This window comes from Leptopilina boulardi, unplaced genomic scaffold (genome assembly GCF_019393585.1).
Source record: "Leptopilina boulardi isolate dan_hultmark-lab unplaced genomic scaffold, ZJU_Lbou_2.1 LbouV2_216, whole genome shotgun sequence".
NCBI lineage: Eukaryota > Metazoa > Arthropoda > Insecta > Hymenoptera > Figitidae > Leptopilina > Leptopilina boulardi.
In genome coordinates, this window is record NW_026137770.1 from 1,789,961 (window position 1) to 1,811,852 (window position 21,892).

Consider the following 21,892-nt stretch of genomic DNA (forward strand, 5'->3'; position numbering starts at 1 on the left):
ATCTGTCGAAAATTGTAGTGCGTGACAACGACATGCCCGAGAACTGGAACTGATAGGTCTATAACGTTAGTAGCGACAATAAGCCACAGATGCATGTCTAGAACACACAATCTATATAGTTATCTACAAAATCTACTATTAATCGCGCCGTGAAAATTGATTGTGAAATTATTGCAATTTTACTGAAAAAAAAAAAAATTACTTCCATTTTATTAATTAATTCATCTTTAACTAAAAAGAATTATTATCTTTTTAAAATCAAGAAACTAATTATTAAAAGATTAATTAAAAAAAAATTAAATAAAAGTATGGACAATTAAAATTTAACATTAAATGGAAAATGAAGTAAGACAAAAAATTAATAAAGTTAATAATTCATTTGAAATTACTAACATGTAAATCATTTGAGAAAATTAAATTTTGAGAGATAATTCATCTTTTATCTTTCCCGTGCGCGGTGGAATTTTTGTTTTCCTCTACTGATGATTATTTATACCGCACGAGTGTTGACATTTATTAGTCAAAGTGGGACAACACTATATAACAACGTGTAATATAATTATTTTTCTACTAACTTGAAGTGTTATGCGACTATGATTCATTATACACTATATCTTCCTTTTTCTCTCAAGGCTTATTGTATATATATAGAGAAAACATTAGATCCCCATTTATATATATATGCATCTCTTCTCAAATCGTTGAAAAATGATTTCTTTAAATCCCATTTAGAAATGCTCATCGTTGAAACGTAAGTTAGTTATAATTATACTGTTAAGTAATTTGGAAAATTATTTCCACTATCCTTTTTTGTATTATATATTCAACGATTGACGATTCTGGTTATTTAAACCGTGAGACTTAAATATAAGCATAACTTTGAAGAAAAATAGATAGTAGGCAAAAAACAATGATTTAAATTTTGTGTGAAAAAAAATTCTTATATTCATAAGTATATATATAGACGAACAACTGCATTTAGAGAGATTTAGGTGTATGATATAATGTCTGCGTAGAGGAAAAAATACAAAAAAAAAATGAATCAAAAAAACTCATGTACTGACCGTCTTTGATATACAAGAAAATTTTATTAGTTTAAAGTAAATCTTGAATTAAGAAAATAAGTACACTGAAAAAAATTTGGTGCAGCAGCTGCGCAAACGGAAAATTTCTATATTCAATTAACTTCATACTTAATATTTGCCATGCGTTTTTATATGAGTGAAGTTAACTGAATGTAGAAATTTTTTGTTTGGGGCAGCTGCTGAACCAAAAGTTTTTCAGTGTATATATATTATTTATATATGTGTGATTTAGAATTCGCGACAATATATATATTCACATATAGCAAAAAATTATGTAGATGTCGAAAAATCAAAACTCTATATGTGCTTATAATATATAAGAAAGAATTGACAATTTTTTATTTTCGTGCAAACTACTGTTAACATCAGTGAAACATTTTTGACATTTACGAATCACTGCGCGCTTTTCAAACAAGAATACACATATTTTTCATTCACAATATTCAAGAATTTTTTTTTATTTACATCGTAATTCACATTTCGTTAAACTGACACGAAGAACTTCCGTCATATGTATTAAATTTCACTATTGTATTTCGAAGAGATTTTTCAATTTAATTTCATTTTTCTTATACTACTCTCTAAATCTGAATCAGTAGAAATTTTACTAATTCAATCAGTACTTATCATTTTAACTGAAGTTTCAGTTATTTTTTGAAATTTACTAATATAATTAGTGAATATGCTAGCAATAGAAAATAACTTATGTAAATCAGTAATTTGTATATAACATAACCTTCAAAATTAACTATTAAATCAGTAGATTTTGTGGCCGCCGCCATATATTTATATTACTGATTCAATCAGTAATTGATATTTTACTAATTGAATCAGTAAATTTCTACTAATTGGCAGTTGCTCAATTCTCGCTATATGGCAATTAGTAGATTTCTACTGCTAATCAGTAAAATATGACTGATTCAGATTTAGAGAGTATATCTAAATTTGAATAAATGAGAATTCGCAATCACTAATTTTTAGTCATATTTTACTAAAATTTTAATAATATTCTTTTGACTAAAGTTTTAGTAATAAAATGACTAAAAATTAGTTAAAATTTGTACTAATTCAAAGGAAAGTAAATTAATTATTATTAATTTATAAATATTGAAAATTGTACTATAATTAATTAATATAGTTAACGTATTAATGAATTATTTGAAAAATTTTTCTTATTTTTTTTCAAAAACAAAAAAAAAATGAAATTCCGTTTTTTTTAAATAAAATACCTTTCCACAATTTTTTTCTCTCGATTTGTTATCACCGCCATTGATTATAGTAACCACCTTGTACTACTTCTTTTTTTTTTGCTTTTTAAAAGCATTTGAAAGTGTGTTGACAAATGCGTTGAACCGTTAGATAACTCTTTAACTTTTTACGATCGCAGGTAAACGTCATTTTCAAAAAGGTTTTTTTTATTAGGTTAAATATGATTTTATGAAGATAAATGTAAAGATAAATAAAGTAGAAGTTGAGACATCAATATTAGGTACATCTTTGCTTAGAGTTAGTGCTCTTTTTTAAAGTATATAAACACACACATATATACATATATATATGTGTACACGATTGCGCTTATAACTTTGTTACGTCTCGTGAGGATTAACCAGTTACACATATATGACGATGATTTTAACAGACGACATAATGTGATTTACGAGTCTATAGCTGTACATGGTTTTGCAGAGAGTCGAGGCCAAAGGCCTCTTCGAATCGTTAGCGACTACATGCCACCTCGTTCACGCTAGTTACCTAAGACCCGATTAAACGAAAACCTCGTAATTTGAGTAATTCCCAACGCTGCCGTTTCACAAACCCTGCAACATGTTCGGGGTTAATACATTCCAAATATGTTTCTAGCAAAACACCCTTGCACAAAATGTTTGCATTCATTATTTTAATTATCAAAGGAAATATCTATATCTGACTCTCTTTTCTAAATGTATATATTTCAATGTTCCATATGTTGCAGGGAAAAAAAAAATTTTTCTGTTACAAAAAAACGAAAATAATTTCATAAAATTATAATTTTAGTTTTGTAGTTGAAAAATGAAAATTTCAGACTTTTTTTTGGTTTTTAATAGAAAAGTCTATTTAGCAAAAAAATTTTTTTATGGGATCCGGTATATTTTGATCACCTTGTATATAAGTGAGAAAATTGTTGGAACTTGAAGTATGTTGTGAGATTAAATCTTCTCTCTTATAAGCTTTTTATGAAATGTTGTATTGCCAAGTGATCAATTTCTTGTTTCTTGTTCATCTTCTATTAAATCAGTATAATTGTGTTCCTCTGATTGATGTAAATTACACCAACTCACGTTCACTTGTACGTGCTTTTACTTTTTTTTTCCTCTATTAATTTTCATTCTTTCAATATCATATATATATATATATATATATATATATATATATATTTATTTATACTAAAAAAAACCATCAGATTTTTTTTTATTTTCAACTGAAATTATTAGCAGTGTAATTTAAAAAAAAGTAAATTCTAAGATTTTCATTTTATACAAAGTCTTGGATAATTAAATTAGAACCTGTTTCTAATGTCACATGCGCATAAATATTTGAAAAAATTAAAAATTATTTGTGGTTATTACTTAAATAAAATACGACTTAAAAATAATCATCTGATGTTTTAGATTTGCATTTCCCGTTTTGTTATAGTACTACATATAAACTTCTTCATTTATTTTTCTAATTTGTTCTTAAATTTTGTTTTAATATTTTTCTTCTTTTTTTTCATAATTATATGGGGTTTTCTTTTTTATTTTGTTTTTTTTTTTAATTTAAAATATACATGATTTTTATTTCAGGTGTTAATTATTATGTTTTATTATTATAAACACTTGTCAGGTTATCCACTGTATATAGTAGATACATATATATTATGTTATTTTAGCATACGGAAATTTCACTTAACAAGTTTGTTTAGTTTTATAACCATCTAGCTAATTGAACTGCGCAGAGTCCTATTCAGAGAGACCGACGACTCAACAAAGATAATAATTGTTTGCTTCTAAGTAATTAAAGTGCGAAGCCTTAAAAAAAAAAGAATAGCACCTATCCTGTCTTTTATATATATATACATGTATATGCCGGTTAATTGAATCGCGTGAATTTCTCGGAACGAATCACACATTATCATAGTGTTTATCTTATCTTTGCGTGTTAAGAAATGCATCTTTATTTCACCTATACCAGAATATCTAAATGAATTTCTTTCAACAACTATAAACAACAAACACATACACACTGTAATAATTATCCGCGAGGGTAATTGTTTCCTTTCGCTCTCTTCAATATGTGTAAAGTTCCATTAGAGCGTGAATAATCCGTGGAGATTCTGCAAGATTCATTAATTATGCAATTTTCACAATAATTCATTTGTTTGATTATATTTACACTATATAGCTTAAACAGTCAAGTATATGTGTTTTTCAGTATGCGAACAGAAGTATATAATTGAAATTTCCATATTGTTTAAAACTATGTAAGCGCCAATTGTAGCTGATAATTTTTTTTTAAACAAACCAATAATTATGTACCATTATATAGCTACGAGTTTTTTGCTTTCAAATATCATTAATCAAAATTAAAATATTAAAATTCTCATTTTTAAAATTATTATATTTTTTGAATTATAAAAATTTTTTTATAGATAAATCAAAGAAACTGTTTTTTGAAACAGATAACAATAATATTGTTACTTTGAAACAATTTCTTTTCTGAATAGTTTTAATCGACAATTTTTGTAATGAATGATGATATATCAAAATTATGGGAATAAAATAATTCCAAAGAATAATAATTCTAGCAAAGTTTTCTTCTTTATCGTCAAATATTTTCCTAAATGAAAATTCGGATGCAATTTTATTCATAGTCTAGATATTAGTCGAGAAAATTTATGTAAGTGTCGAAAACTAAAACCTTTTATAAATATTGAACAGTTTCGGATTTATAGTATAGCTTAGTATAGTCAATACTTAAATAGAGGGTCGACCATTACACGATCGTCGATTGTATATAGAATCACGTTCCCTTAAACCCCAAAAGGTTATATCTAATTAATGAATTGTTTCAATTATATATATAATAAGGGTAGAATAATAATTTACATTTTTAATGAATATTTATTAAATTCTTAATTTTTATAAGTGAAACATTTTTTTCGAAATAATTTTTACATTTTGCAAAATTATATATATAGTGAAAAATAATTGAAAAAAATCTTTCAATTAAATAAACGATATTTCATCAAATAAAAATTTAAAAAAAAACATAAATTTTCCTTTTAGAAACTTAATTTCAATTTTTATATGAAATAACTCGTGGTGTTTATGTTCAACTTGTTTGAAAGAAGCTACTGTATGCCTAGTTGGCAAGTGTCAAGGCCAAAAAGCAACTTCAAGAAGTGTCTTCGCGGAAACGGTGTCTTTTTGCACCTTTCTCTTTATACCCGGAAACCGCAGTGTGAAATAATCGTTTTATACCTTGCCTTTTATCTATTTTTTTTTCATTTTTATTTTTTGTGGCAGATTCACTCTATAAGACACGCGCGCAGTCAAGGTGCGAAGTTTTCCTTGTCCTGCATTTCTTGATATCCTTGGCAGCGTTTCTAATCGTCAAACGCACTGTATTTTGCGCAATAACAATATAGTACATATTGCTCGGGCATAAAATTTCATCCGCAACGATCATGAAAACAAAACCCACGGGGAAATCCTGACATAATTTTTTTTTTTTTTTAATATTGTCGCGAGGTCAAAAAAAAATACTTCATTTCAATGTATAAGAAGGTTTCAAGTGTTCACTGCTTTTTTTTAACCTCAAATTTTATTGTAAAATATTGCTTTCTGTATTCAAAAATAAATTAATGTTTAAATGTTTCTAAAAATTTGTAAATATATTTAATTTAATGGAATAGAAAAATATATTATTTTTCCCCTCTTGTAATTCCAAATAGTTTATATATAATACAACTATCGAAGCACGTTTTCTCTCTTTCTCGATGTAAATTAATTGATTTTACCAAAAGTTTTTACATTTCCGGTTTATAAGCATATGTGCAATAATATATTGAGGTGTAAATCAAAATGAGATATTATATATGTTTGGGTAATTTATTCCGTTATATATATACACTAAAAGCCCGGGTTAATCCTAAAGGAGCAAAAGTAGAGTGGAGCGAAGGTGGCGGTGGGGATTAGTAGCTTTTGAAACGTGAGTTTAATTTCCTCGGAACTGGTCTGCAGTTTGTGTACATTGCAATACACTTTTGCACGTGTTGGTATCGTAAATTAACCGTCGTAATTCTTCTTCTCCTCCTTCTCCATTCGGGTAAAGTAACAATGCGTTTAGACGAATAAATAAATAAAACTCACGAGTGGTACTAAACTGAAAGATCGATACTTTTTTCGCCTCCTACTTTTATATAGAAAAAATCCTTCTTGTTTTCTTCCCAGTCAATATTCACCCTTCAGCCACTATACTATTATTCTACCTTTTACTTTCTTTTGGGTTCAATATTATTTTTCCGTTCGTTGAAGAATCAACCCTATATACAATTTTATTCTTTGCTATATGAGCTACTAAACGCAATATATGTATATACACACATATCAGATGGTCAACATTTCTGAGGGTAGAAATCAGGATAAAGTGACACCGGGGAGAATATGAGAGACAGAGAGAGAGAGAGAAAGAAGGAGGGTTGCCCAACAATGAGAATAAGGGAGGAATATATATATATATATATATATATATATATATATATATATATATATATATATATGTCAGAATTTTGGCAGCTAAGTGTGATTCGGTTTTGAAATTGGATATAGGTTTGCAAACTTGAAGAAAAGAGAGAACAAAAAAAATGAACATGGAAGATCAAGAATATTGGTTTAGGATAACTCCTTATGATTTTCTAGAAGGGAACTAAACTCTGATGATGTGTGGTTAATTCTCAAAAGTGCGCTACTTTCAAGGGAGAAACGTATATATTTCACGAATATCAATATTGTTCATGATTTGTATATTATTTCGATTTTACAAATATTGTTCAATATTTGTTAAAAGTATTTTGAAATGTTTCTTTAACGATGAAAAAAATTCTTTTAATAATTATCCAATTTCCCAAGAATCAATTTTAAAAATGGTAATAGCTCACAGAAAAAACCTGAATTCAAATTGAGTATAGATTCTATACTCAATTTGATTCGCAACAAAAATGAAACTGGTTGTCTCATTTCGAGTTCTAAGGTAAAAGTATCAAAATGAAACAGGCAAGTTTCATTTTGAGAAAAAGAAAAATGGAAAAATATTGTGAAATAACGAATAATTTTGCACAAAAACATGAAATATAATAATTACAAAGAAGTAAATAACACGCTAGACTTAATATATTTGATTAAAAATTGCTTGTAATCGCGTAATAAAATAATAAAGGAAATATGTTTTTAGGTTAGAAAAATGAAAACATGTGTTTTGACAACAGGAACGGTACTGCCAACTTAAATAATAGCGGTAAATTTAAAAACTTATGAAATTAATTATTATCTACGTAAATAATAATAAATAATTTTTATTTAAAAACTTCTAAATATTCGTACTGGTCAAAATAATCTTTCTGGTGTTGTTGAAATATTAGAAACAATAATTGAAATACAAAATTACTCTGCTTATGATGCCAACTTAGAAATCTGAAATTCCAGCCAATATCATTTTGAATAACATGAAGTTTGTCCCATACTCATTTCGATACCCAAAAGAAAATGAGATGCAACAAAAATGAGTCCAAGTTTTTTCTGTGAGCGTTTAAAATAGATTAAAAAATTAGAAAACAAGTAAAACCTTTTTACGTGATAAATTTATGAATTTTTTTTTAACTTTTTAATTTAGTTTTATTTAATTTTATTTTATTTAGACGACAAAATTATATAAAATAATTATAAGCAAAAAATTTAATTTTAAGAAGATTTTTATAAACTTTTTCTTCATAAATTTTAATGCTTCTATTTTAATTAAAAAATTCTCATTTTTAGCTTTTTATCTTATTGAAATCTTATTTCCATCCAAACAAAGGGTAATAAAATATTCCTTTCCATACGTCTGAGGATTTGTCAAATTTAGACTATTGACGTCATAAAATGTCGCATCTCTTTTAAGTATTTTAGAATCTTATTGTTAAAATAATCTTCATTTAAAAAAGAAAATATTCTCTTTATTTTCAACTATAATTTTAAAAAATATTTAATTTTTATTTCAAAATGTTATTTTTGGGCAAAAACATTTATTGTAATATATTTTATATTTTATGTTATAAAATAAAAAAATTATTTATAAATTATTCTAAATCTCCTTCATTTTTGTGTAAAGAAAATGGAAAAGTGTCAAAAATTAAAAATTTTTTTTTTTACGACTTATAAACTGTGAGAGATGATAATTATTGTTATGCTAACGTGTCACGTGTTATATATGGGCGTTACATAATGCACGCGTAATGCACTATCAACGCGCACGAGTGTTTTTACGTTCCGGTAAACGCGTTTCACATGTATCGCGTCATTACGTATTATATACTATTTTCAATCGCGGGGCCTCAGGGTCACGAGCATTCGTTCCTCTATCCTCATAATTTATAAAATAAAAGAAATAAAAAATCATTGTTTCCGGCAGGTCAAAACACTTTTTCTTTTTACAATCTTCAATTAATATACAATATATATTTTATGTTGAATAATAAAAAAAATTATATCTCAACCAACATTGAAAAAACAATCCTAAAGGACAATTTTATTAATAATTTTTTTTTAAATTAACTTTTTTAAAATTAAAAAAATTTTATTATTATTATTATTATTATTATTATACGACTGAAAATATATGTTTATTTTTAAAAAATGCACTTTTTTCAAAGAAACAAGTTTTTATAAACCAAGAAAAAGCTTCTTTAAGCTAAATAATAATTTGTTAGAACTAAATAAAGAAAGTTAGCAAAAACCCGTTTTTGTTGAATTGCAAAAAAATTCTAAGTATATCAATAACCACAAAATTTATATAATTTCTTTAACAAATAACTAAAAAATTATTTTATGATGACTTATTTTCTGACGTCACTGCACTTTGCGTGATACAGTTAATGTTTTTTTATATGTATGCACTATAAAAAAAATATATTACGAGACATCGAAAAAAGTAACAACTTTGAACTAAACAGTAAACCTCAAAAAATAAAATTGAGTATAAAAACAAAGCAATATAAAGAATGCAATAAAAAAAAAATGTAAAAACACGATTTTCTTTATTTTTTTTTACAACAGGAAATGTATTGCGCTTCAAAATATATAAGTTTCCACATTATATTATATATTTAATGCAGGATGCATCAAATAACCATATTGAGTAATGTGAAATTTTTAAATAGGAATAATATTCTCTCTGGCTTCCTTTCAAAAAAAGAAAACATTCTTAAGAATCCGGAAATTATAATTTCTCATTTCTTTTATTCACATTGCGTTATGTTATATGTACAATTGTTTACCGTAAACATTTAATAATTTCTTGACACTTTTCTCTTTAACATTATTTTACATGAATTTTGAAATATTTTCTTGTGTCATATTTTCCACAATTGTTCATTTATATATACAGACAGAGAAGTCTATGTTTTTATTAATTTTACTCTCTAAATCTGAATTAGTAGTTTTCTACTAATCAAAGAGTGCGTATTCGTTTACCAATTGAATTAGTAACAGTTTTGACTAATTTGTAGTAAAAAACTACTAATTGCTAGTAGAAAACTACTAATTCATGGTGTAAATCGGCTTACTAATTTGAAATAGTAAAAAATACGACTTACTCAATGAATTAGTAGTTTTCTACTAGCAATTAGTAGTTTTTTACTACAAATTAGTCAAAACTGTTACTAATTCAATTGGTAAACGAATACGCACTCTTTCATTAGTAGAAAACTACTAATTCAGATTTAGAGAGTAAGAATTTCTTTAATTGAAATAATACTTTATTTAATTCAAATAAAAATTATCTGGTTCAAGAAAATATTTATTTGATAATCAATTATTTGAATGAAATAAATTTTTTTTCACTGTAGAAAAGAAAATATTATTTTAAAAGTGTTAAATTTTATAATAATTTTCGAAATAATTTTACTTTCTTCAAATGAAAATTTAACCATTATCCGTGAAGATTTTTAAGAAAAAAAAGTAAATATAAATTTTAGAAAAAGAATAGAAGGAAATAAGAGTAAAAATTTCGTCTTAAAAGCAGGAACACTTTACGATGTTATTGCATTATAGGGGCACTTTCATACAATATATATTGTCTCTTGTACTTGAAAGTAAAAATAAAAATATACACCGGCTTTTCTGATAGATGCGAAAACATATATATATATATAAGCGGGAGAGGGTAAAAGACGAAAGAAAAATTCATATATATATATTATTCAAATGCACGCTAGAAGTTGACGGAAGCGTCGCAAATTGTGGACTCCCGCGACCGACACCTGGGGACCGTGATGTGTGTACGATCATTACTCTTCCACATAAACGGAACTCGAAACCTGCTTCAAAGAGACACGAATCCTGAATAACTTCTTTTCAAGGCTATGGGACAAGTGCCATTATTTGTAGAATTCTCTCTCTTGTGTGCCAATCGTGCGATTTATAATGTAGATCGCTACGGACACAAATGGACCTCTCTTCTCAGATCGCTTCTCCCTATATATATATATATTTTTTTTTTTTTCACACCATCAGAATATGTACATATATACAAACAAGTTTCTTTCTCCATTTCAGATTAAAATTCTTGTCATTTTTTTTCTCCTCGATCTTATGTATACTATTCCGAAAAAAAAGACGCGTGTGTTATCTTTAAATTTTACATGTTATTTTATTCAAAAATTCACTGAAAAAAAATTTATTTGATTCAAATAAACGGCTACTTGACTATTGTTCAATAAATATTTATACTTGAACCAAATAATTTTTATTTGACTCAAATAAACTTGAAGCAATAATTTCTGTATTTTAAACAAAAACCAATTTAATTGAATCGACTAAGAATTATATATAATATATTTATTTGATAATGTAGTCAAGTAACCGATTATTTGAATCAAAAATATTTTTTTTTTTCAGTTATAACCTTAGCATGCTGATATTTTAGAATAGTTTTATGGAATTTATTTTTAAAATTCAGTACCTATATATATATTCTTAAAAAATGAGGAAATTAATTTATTCTTATATATAATTAAAAATATAATAATAGTAGAAAATAAAATTTTAGATTTTAATATTTCTATACAAACTATAACATTATCATCGGTTGTACATAATCTAATAATTGTTACGAACAATTTTGTGTCAAAATAATACAAACTCCAAAAAAGTGTGGAAAAAAACTGAGAAAAATAAGCCTACTAATTAAATAGTTTTAAAATTGTAGAAGTTATGATTTTCAAGAAACAATTGTAAAAAAAACTATTTTTTTTTTTGCTAAAATCTTAAATGCATTTAAATGTTTAAATTAATAATAATTTCATATAAAAAATAGTTACTTTAATAATTGACATGATAAAACAAAGATGTCTGTCGCTTTAAGAAGATTTTAAATTTCGGTTTCATTTTTGAAGCTTGTGAGATAAGACAAGATATATCCCGAAGCAATATGTGTGTGGCTTTCTCGAGTCTATAATAAAATCATCGTAAACTGCTTGGAGTGCATCTGGTCAGTAGACTATATTATTATAGTTGCTCGGTAGCACTAAAAGGTATTTATTACCAGATCTGGTAACTTGTTTAATATTCGTTTAACTCCCGTGTGCATTTGCAAATCCCTATATATATATATATATATATAAATGGCATTTATATACTTAGGTATTTACCTGAGAGTGTATGTAAATGTAAATAAATGCCCGTGTCTATGTATATGTATAGTCGAGACGAATCATAAAATGATTACGACTAAGTCGTCCCTACAAGCATTTACATAACGTAGGCGGATCCACGCATTGTTCTTGGCACTTCGTTATACACTCTCTAAAGTAGGATCTTTAGTCTGCAATTAGAGTCCGTAAAGTCAATTGAGATACACCGCGTTGAGTCAGAAAGTGTAGCAGTCATCCCTGTATATTATTTCGTAACATAAGGCGCCTTTCTCCATTAAATATTCAGTAAAACTTAATTTTATATGCATTTTGGATTTCAATATATACCTTCACTCATATCTCGTAATTTCTCCGCATTTAAAATCTCTTTTTCTTTTTTATAATTTTAAATTATTGTTTTGCAAAACTTTTACCTTTCTGATGTGTCCCTTAATAAGGATTATACTGCGTCACGCTATGTATAAATTATGCGTTATTTGATTTACATTTTTTTCTGCATTAATTACAATTATAAATATAAAGTAAAAGTTAGGCAATTTTTGGTATAGGGTATAATTTTTATTTTCTATATAAAAATTAGGTTTCTAATCTGAGGTATAAAATCTTGTATATATACGCCCTTTTTTGCAGGTTTTTTTTTTTTTATTAAAGTAAGAGAAAAAAAAACTATACGGGGACCAATTAAAATCAGTAATTATACATGGTACATCCGAGCCTACAGCGCGTCGCAATTAAGAATAATTACCAACGTGTATAGTATTCGTGTCGCAGATCACGTGCCACAATCTGTATCATGAACTACTTTCATGAGACTAGGTCCATATGCATAAACATGAACACCTTGTAAAGTTTATAAACAGTGATACCACACGTCATTACGTATACAGTGTAATATAGTTTGGCGAAATTTCCCTCGCGTAGAAGGAAAGTTATATTAATCTAAACTTGAAGACGCATGTTTTTCGACAAAGAAAAACACGAGAGAGCGAAATTAGACTAATTAGGAAAATATTTCTCAGGTGTATTTATATCTTTCAACAAGTATTACTTTCAAGTATATGCTATAATTTTTTGCAAATGACAAATATTTATTTTAACGATATTAATTAATTTTCAATTATGACATTTATATAATAAATATTTATTAATATATTTATATAAAGTTAAAATTTCTTCACAATAAAAATAATGAGAAAAATATGCTATTAAATCAATGGCATTTCTGTCAAAGGTATAAAAATTATTGATTTAAAAGCATATATGCTATAAAATTTGTAAAATATTTTATAAATTCTATAGCATATGCTTTTGAATCAATAATTTTTATACCATTGGCAGAAATGCTATTGATTCAATAGCATATTTTTCTCAGTGTATGAAAGGTACTCTTATCATAAACGTGTGAAATTGTATCATATATTAATATGAATCATACAGGATATATGTATAAATGCAGGAGTTTTTTGCATCTTTACAGAAAAAATGTAAAATAAGATTTTATGTAAATCTGCTCAATTTATCGGTATTTAACCTCTATTATAATAATATATTTGTGCAATAGTTTGTTTTATGATGGGATATAGAAAAAAAATGCCTCTTGGAGCATAAATAATATGTGTATGAACATACTTTCTCGTTTACTGTATCATGTTCTCAAAGCATGACAAGCTACGAGATAACTTAGTAATTCGATCGGTTCTAGAGAATCCTGTAACGGTATAACGTATGTCGTGAATGTCGACTTTGTCTTCATTGTCTCTATATAGTAGTTTCATGTCCTCTAAGGAAGATACGACCGTAAGGATAAGAGAGAACGTTTGTGCGGACGCGATATAGAAAAAATGAAAATATCTTTTATTTCCCATTTTTTTTTTCACAAAAGGTAACAAAAATTTTGCAGATCAGCTTATAAAATAAGTAAAGCGTTTAATAAAATAAATCTTATATGTAAGATTTTGAGAATACGATTTTTGATACAAGTATAGCAAGCATGGTATTTTGTAGAATAGTATAAAATAGATCAAATATAATAGATAACGAGACCGCAATAGAAATTATACTATGAAAATTCCGAGCAAGAATGACAAAAATGTTCTTACTCTTTCTTAAAAATGAAAATAAAAAAATTAGTTCTGAATTGGAATATTTGATGTCTGATGTCTGCAACCTTGTCGAGAACCAGTCGATGGCCTTTACTTTCATTTGAATCTTTACTTTCGACTCTTGCTTTTTCGACCGTTCTTTTTTATATACAGTCTAATATATATATATTTAAGAAAAAAAAACACTTAAAAATCCAAAAGTACTTGCACTTTTACTAACAACTTCTTCACTCATCGAAAATTATACTTAACCTGTTAAATTATAAATTCATGCAAAAAAAAATGTATTTCCGCAGTGACTAAGATTTATAATAATAGGAAATTTTACATTACATTTAGGTACATGGCATATTTAAGCTATACATAAAGTACGTAATCTCTAAATTTAAATTTCTTTAAAAATCAAAACTAATTAAATCAGTTACTAGAAATTTTAGTTATTTTAACATAACCTAAAAGTGAATTAAAGTTATTTTTAACTAAAAGATTAGTAGAAATATTACTATTTGAATTAACAACTAAATTTTTGCTATCAAATTAGTTAAGTATTTTTAACTAATTTTTAGAGAATAACTATATGTAATTTCTGAATGTAACTAAAAGACTTAAAATCTTTGGTGCCTAATGTTACTATACAGAATATATGTATATAACATAACCTCACAATAAAATTGTAAAATATATACAACAATTAGTTTTATCATAAATATTAAATTCTTCTGTAAGTGTTGGAAAATATTTTCTAAAAGAACTTTTTGAGATACATATACAGACAATTAAGTGAATACAAGCGTGTTAACAACTTTCAAGTTTCTTTTCTTTTGTTAGAAATTTTAATGTATGATAATGTACATACGATCAAAGACACATCGTTATTCGTCTTCTTTCTTGGCGTCAACTAGAATGGTTACATCCGATACCTGTTTTCAAGACCTACCTTAACATGCCATATATATGTATAAAAACGAAAAGGAAAAGCCTGTGAAGAACGAAGGGAGTCATCCCTTTTATGTATTTCTTATGAAACGATTCGCTTTTTTTATTTTCTTCTTTTCTTTTCTTCTATTATAGCACACATGGTATATATATATATATATATATATATATATGTTTGCTTCGGTTAAGTTAAATCATTCATTTTGCACTTTTAAAACTTAAATTCTCTTTTTCTTTAAAAATATGAAAATACACAATTGGACTAACTTTTGTTAGTCATTATAAATTTTTGAAAATAATTTAGAAATTTTAAAGTTAATTTTAAACAATTGAAAATAATAATTTAAAGATATTATTGTAAAAGATAATATTTTGCAATATTATTATAGAAATGAAGTTATTTGTAAATTGTAATTGTTGAAGGCAAATAATGTTTACAAAAATATGAACATTTTGTCGTAAATGGTCTCTCTAAGAGGAAGCAAAGTTTCAGTTGCACATAAGATATTCGAAAGGTCAGGAGTGTATTAGAATAGTAAATTCGCGTAGCTTCTTTTATTTTTATTTATTTTTTTGCTTTTTCCTCCCCTTTACAGTTCCTTCACTACACTATACTTGTTAATACACGGAGATACTCTTAAGATAGATATATATCGAGAAGAATAGATCGAATATTGAACGTATTTTGTAACTGAAAATGAATAAAACATTTTCTCTGTCTTATGTATATGTCTTTCGCATAATCTTCACAGTTTGCTAAACGCGTCTATATATATATATATATATATATATATATATATATATATATATATACGCTTACACCCAGACACTGCAATTTATCTAAAATGTCATGTCAAGCGCCATCATTCACTGCCTAAAATTTCATTGCAACATTTGATCTTTTCATATAAAAATGTTCTAAGCAAAAAACAAATATTTTAATTTTTTTAAGTTATACAAATATAAATTTGTACACGCATAGAAAAAAGTTTGCTGTGTCAGCGAACTATTTGCTGTAACATGAAATTACGTTAGCAATAGTAAAGGGACAGAGAACAAATTTGTTCTGGGGTCAAAAAAGTTTACTGTGTCAGTAAATTTTTAAAAATTAAAACTGATATTATTTATCACAGCAAAGTTTTTTGTTGTTATAGCAAAGAATTTAGCTATGGTTACTAATTTTCATAGATCCGATAGCAAACGTCAGTTAGCATCTGTAAGCAATTCTTTTTTTTCCGTGTAGAGACAGATAACTTTAGTTTCAATACGCACGGAAAAAAAATAATTGCTTACAGATGCTAACTGACGTTTGCTATCGGATCTATGAAAATTAGTAACCACAGCTAAATTTTTTGCTATGACAACAAAAAAGTTTGCTGTGATAAACAATATCAGTTTTAATTTTTAAAAATTTACTGACACAGTAAACTTTTTTGACCCCAGAACAAATTTGTTCTCTGTCCCTTTACTATTGCTAACGTAATTTCATGTTACAGCAATTAGTTCGCTGCCACAGCAAACTTTTTTATACGTACGTCTCTCTCTATGAATTTTTAACTCTGATGTGAAAAAATTCCTTTTTTTTTAATTAAAAATTTTACAATGATATTTTTTTATCTGAGAATAAAAAAGAAAATGGATTATTGGGTGCTATAAATATATAAATGATATCCATGACCTGCGAGCAAAAAGAGAATATGAAGCCCCAGTTGAAATTCGCAAGGGTCAGATGGTTATAAGATTACGTGTATATAATGTTTTTATGTGTGATCTATAAATCGATTTTAGTTGCGCTTGGAATCTGGCGTGCCGAATTCCAGGAGTCAATTGAGAAATGATTTCAAAAGTTATTCTTGACGTCGAAACGTAATTGCTTTTACCGAAGGCGTTTTAGATTGATATGATTTGATTTAAAAAAAGAGGGGAAGAAAGTATTATTCGCTCTATATATATATATAGGAACGCATCCGCATCTCTTGTGTGTAATGGTACACTGATCGTGTAGATCAATGATCGCGCTGTGATCAAAAGATCTTAATCTTCATTCTTTATTGTCCACAATGGCATATATGTAAATGTGTCTCGATACTCTCGACTTGAAATTTCACTTTCCTTTTTAAAGGTTTTTTTTTTTATAATTAATGAGCGAATAGTTTTTTGTTTATTCCTTTAGGAAATTTTTATTATTTTTTTTTTTTCGTTTTTTCTTTTATGCAAGTCAAGTTGGTAATATAGAAATGTAATTTACCTTTGTCGCGTTTGTTTATTTTTTTTTCCCTTAACAAAATATCTTCTTGAAATCTTCACGATGCAAGATTACCGATCGACGCGCATTATAATGTGTGGCATTCGTTTTTCTCTCTTATTCGTGTGTTTGCATTTTATTACTGATCTTATCTAAAATTCAAATTGATGTTCACTGCTAATTTACGTGAGTAATTCCACAGAGAGAAGAAATTTATTTTCGACAAATGAAAATATTTGCTTGCGGAAGTAATTAACAATCGTTTAATTTCGTTTACATATATAATATATAGAAAAAAAATTTTTCTTTTACAATTTTTTTATTCCGTTTATAATATATTCGGATCATTTTTTTCAAAACTTTTATATTATTTTTGTGAATATTTTGTTCTTTCTTAAAAATAAATGTCATTGATTTTATTTTTATTCTTTCAAAATAAGTGTCATTTAATTTTAGAATATCATTTTTTTCTATTTTCTCGTTATTAATGAAATTGGAAATAAGATCATATTTATAAAAATTCTTCATATTTCTTACTATAAATGTGAGTTTCTTCCAAAAAAAAAAGAATATCCACTTTTAACCAGTTTTATCCTATAATAATAAATTACACTTTTTTATGAGGGGAAAAAAAGAAGTTATAATGTTAATGCAGCTGAAATTTACAAAAAAAAAAAACGAAATCTTGAAAGGGCAGTTTTCAGAAAGGATTTCCGTCGACTCAGCTCTTGAGACTCGCGCTCGTTAATTTATAAGATTTTCTAAGCCGCGGCAAATAAGTTCATAATTATAAATTTTTCTTTGACTTTTTCACCTTTTTCTTGTTCTGGGCGTCACTAGATATATATTTTTTTAATTTATATTTTTACACCCGAGAGAGATGAAAAATTTGTAAGAATTTACACGAAACAGGTGCGAAAGAGAAAGAGAGAGGAACCACACCCACAGACTGATATTTTAATTGCAGTCATTTCTCCAATTACCATTATCGTAATCAGACTTGGCAACGATGATCACGTTACTTTTGCATCGACTCTATCGTTAAAATACACTCATCACAAAGTTAATTAGTATACACGGCGCGCACTAATTAACGATACAATTTTAGTCTGATCGAAATAAGTTTCTGTTTACTTTTGAAATTTGCACACGCACATTAAATATTCGCCTTACAAAGATTTTTCACATCAGTTTTCCTTATTGCTTTTATATTAATATATGTAATTATAAATAAACGTTTTTATAATTTTCATATGTATATAATTTAATTGAAAATTTCGTACTAAAAATTCGTATTGAAAATTTCCATTAAAGTTTATATAATAAAAATAAACTTTTTTTTCAAAAATTGAATTTAATATATTTATTTCAATAAAAAGTATTTGAGTTTAATTTTTCAATTTGAAAATGTTTTGTAACACTAGAAATTTAAACAAGAAAAAAGTGACAAATATAAAATGAAAATTGCAGTTCTTTGAATTCTAACAAAACGCATATATTGCAACGAATCAAATCCGTTACAAATGCAAACGGACGTGAGAGTGCATTTTATGATTTCATGAACACACACACACACACACAGAATTGTTAAACCAGGTGCTTTTCCTGGCTTAGATTTCATTCGTGAGCGCAAAAATCGATATTTTTTTTTTCTTTCCACATTTTCATTTAACTCGCATTTTAACTGATGTCTCTTGTGTGCCAATAGGGTTTTTTTCTGATAGATGAGCACGGATTTAACAAAGGTAGTTTAGAGGTAGAAGTTGGGGTCAGTTAATTTTTTTTTTTTTTTTTTTTCACGTGAAAACGCAATTTATTCGCTTTCATGGGATTTTCTTCTGCAAAAATCCTATATATATATAGAAAATGGTACACACTGAATAATTAATCGTTCGATAGCACGATTTCATTAGCAACTATCGCGCAATATTCACGTGGAAAATTTATTGTCTCATCTCATGTGTTATATATGTAGGAAGGTGGAGGAAAAAAATTTTATTGTTACGAATATTTTTTTTATAACTCTAAAACTGAAGAAAGAAGACGAAATAATTTGCATTTGCAAAATATTTTTAGTTTGAATTTTATTATTATTAAAACGAGAAAAAAATTTAAAAACTCATAAATATATGTATTTTTGTTAATTTTAAAAACAACTTTTTGAAAAAGTAATATTTATCTAATTTATTATTATTGTAACAATTTATTTTTGGTATTTTTTCTTTTTGTAAATTTATATTTTAAAATAAATAATATATGAAAATGAAATTGAAAGGATTTGTTGAACCCCTTTATTATGAATGTAAAAAGCAAATACTTGTGTTTAAAAAGTATATAATTCTTTGAAATCGGAGATTTCTATTTATGGCTTCACGTCACATTCTCCTATTCTTTTAATTATTTCAATTCCCATATAATTACTTTCACTGGTGTTTTTCACCAATTAGTCTGTTGGGTGGTAATTGTTATAAATAAATATATATGAATGTAACGAAGCGCGCACATATTGCATTTTCAGATATCAATTAGTCTATCCTCTGTTGCATCAATAGTATATGTATATAATTTTACATGTAGAAACGCGATGTATTTGTTTAGTATTATATTACACATATACTCGCGACGATATTTCGATTCAACGTCAGGTTATGTCTCCCCTGGAGAGTCGTTTATTCGTTTATACATGTGCGCGCCAACGCAGGGCAGAAAAAACACTATTATTTTTTTTTTTTTTTTTTTTTTTGATATTCCCTTCTCCATTATTGCAGACGATTCATTGCGATTGCCATTGTAAACCGGAAACGACCTCCGAGAGTCATTGGCTCTCTCGCTCGTTTCTACCTTCGATAATTTTGTATATATATTCGAAGTTTGACAAGAATTTTCACGCAGTTAACTGAATATTTGTATACCTTTTTTTTCTAAAATAGATAATTATTTTAATTTTTCAAACTCAGAGCAATGAGATAAAAAAAATTTTGACAAATCAATATTCAATTTTAATATCTGAAAAAAAGAGAATTCTGATTAAATAAAAGTTTTGAGAGGATTGTCGCGAGAGAATGTATATTAATCATAAAGAAGCATCTTTGAGGTGAAAAATATTCTTGTTCTGAAATCAGCTTTTCATTTTTTTTTTGTCACCTCGATAACCTGCACCCTCTCTGATTCTATATAACATAGAAGTCTTTGAAAACGATCCTTAATGTGGTGCCACGAACTCCTTATTTTACAAACTGATTTAATTTTAGATAAGTTCCAGTAGTCTTGGGCTAAGGGTTAACATAGGTTTGGAAGATCGACTTCTCTCACCAACTTGATTAAACTTAGTCTTCTAACTAGACGATAATAATTTACCTGTATTACACAAGAGCCGTTGACTTTGTTTACCAAAATGAGAACCGCGTCCCGCAGATATATTTTTACTTAAATATTATAAATCTAGGCTTTTTTTTAATCTCTATTTTTAATCAGTCAACAACTATATAGGAAATTTTTTTGGTTTCACTAGCCAAGTTAAAATGCATATTGACGTCATATAATATACATATAATATCGCAGAGATTTAGAAATAATTCTAATATTGAAATGATATATTACATTAATCATAAATTAAAAATAATTGGTTTTAAAATAGTTAATTTTCACTGCATTTTGGACAGTAAAAGTTTAATTATAAATATATGTATAATAAAACTTTTACTATAGTGAGTACTCGTCAGAAGCGAAATATTTGTAAAAACTATTTTTTTTAACTTTTATTTTCATACACAAATTTATATTACATGACGTTTTCTATATTAATTATGAAAATAATTTTCGTTTGCGATGTAATGTGTGAATTTACGTTTCTTAGTATAATCATTTAGTAGTTGTCATATAATAGCATATAATCAAAGCTTGAAAACTAAGTTTCTGGAACTCATTAAACATTTCTGTGCATGAGTGTGGTGACAATATCGATATAATGGGGCAAAGTGAGCACTAATCACTCGTAGAATTAGGATATGAGAGTAGGTGTGCAATAATGCTTGAGGAAATGTTGAATATTATATATAGATATTGATGGATAAAAGCAGCACGTGTCGCATAATTATTATCCAACTATTAATTATTCGAAATTCATTGCCCCTCTCTCACAGCTGACTGCATCGTTAATTTCACATTAAACCCAATAACGTCTTATTATACGGAAACGCGCGTCCGAAATTCTCAATTTCCTCGCAAGAATTACACCCATTATTTTCGGTTCCCAACCTCAAATATTATATAATTGTCACCGTTTTTTTTACCCAACTTAAAATGAGTTGCAATAAAAATTAATCCAAAATAAATTTTGAAAAATTATTTTTTTTAATATAAATTATTTTTTGTTAATTGAACACTTTATAATATAAGACAGTTATTTTTTTCTGAAAATCATCTTCAATTTCATGAAGAAAGTATAGCTGCAAGGAAGCTATATTAGGTACTAAAAGACCGGCCTGGATTTTAGTACCTTGCAATGAAGATTTGTTTCAGTCTCAACTCTCGTAGTTTTCTTCTTTTTTTTCGGTCGCCAATTGCAAGTTAATCCCCCCCCCCTCCCACCCTCTAT

At 26.8% G+C, this 21,892-nt stretch overlaps 1 protein-coding gene across 4 annotated transcripts in view; it reads left to right on the top strand.

The window, feature by feature from the left end:
- The window catches only part of LOC127279367 (cytoplasmic polyadenylation element-binding protein 2), a 367,840-nt gene that overhangs the window by 287,100 nt on the left and 58,848 nt on the right, over positions 1-21,892 (top strand). The gene's annotated exons all lie outside the window — the stretch shown is intronic.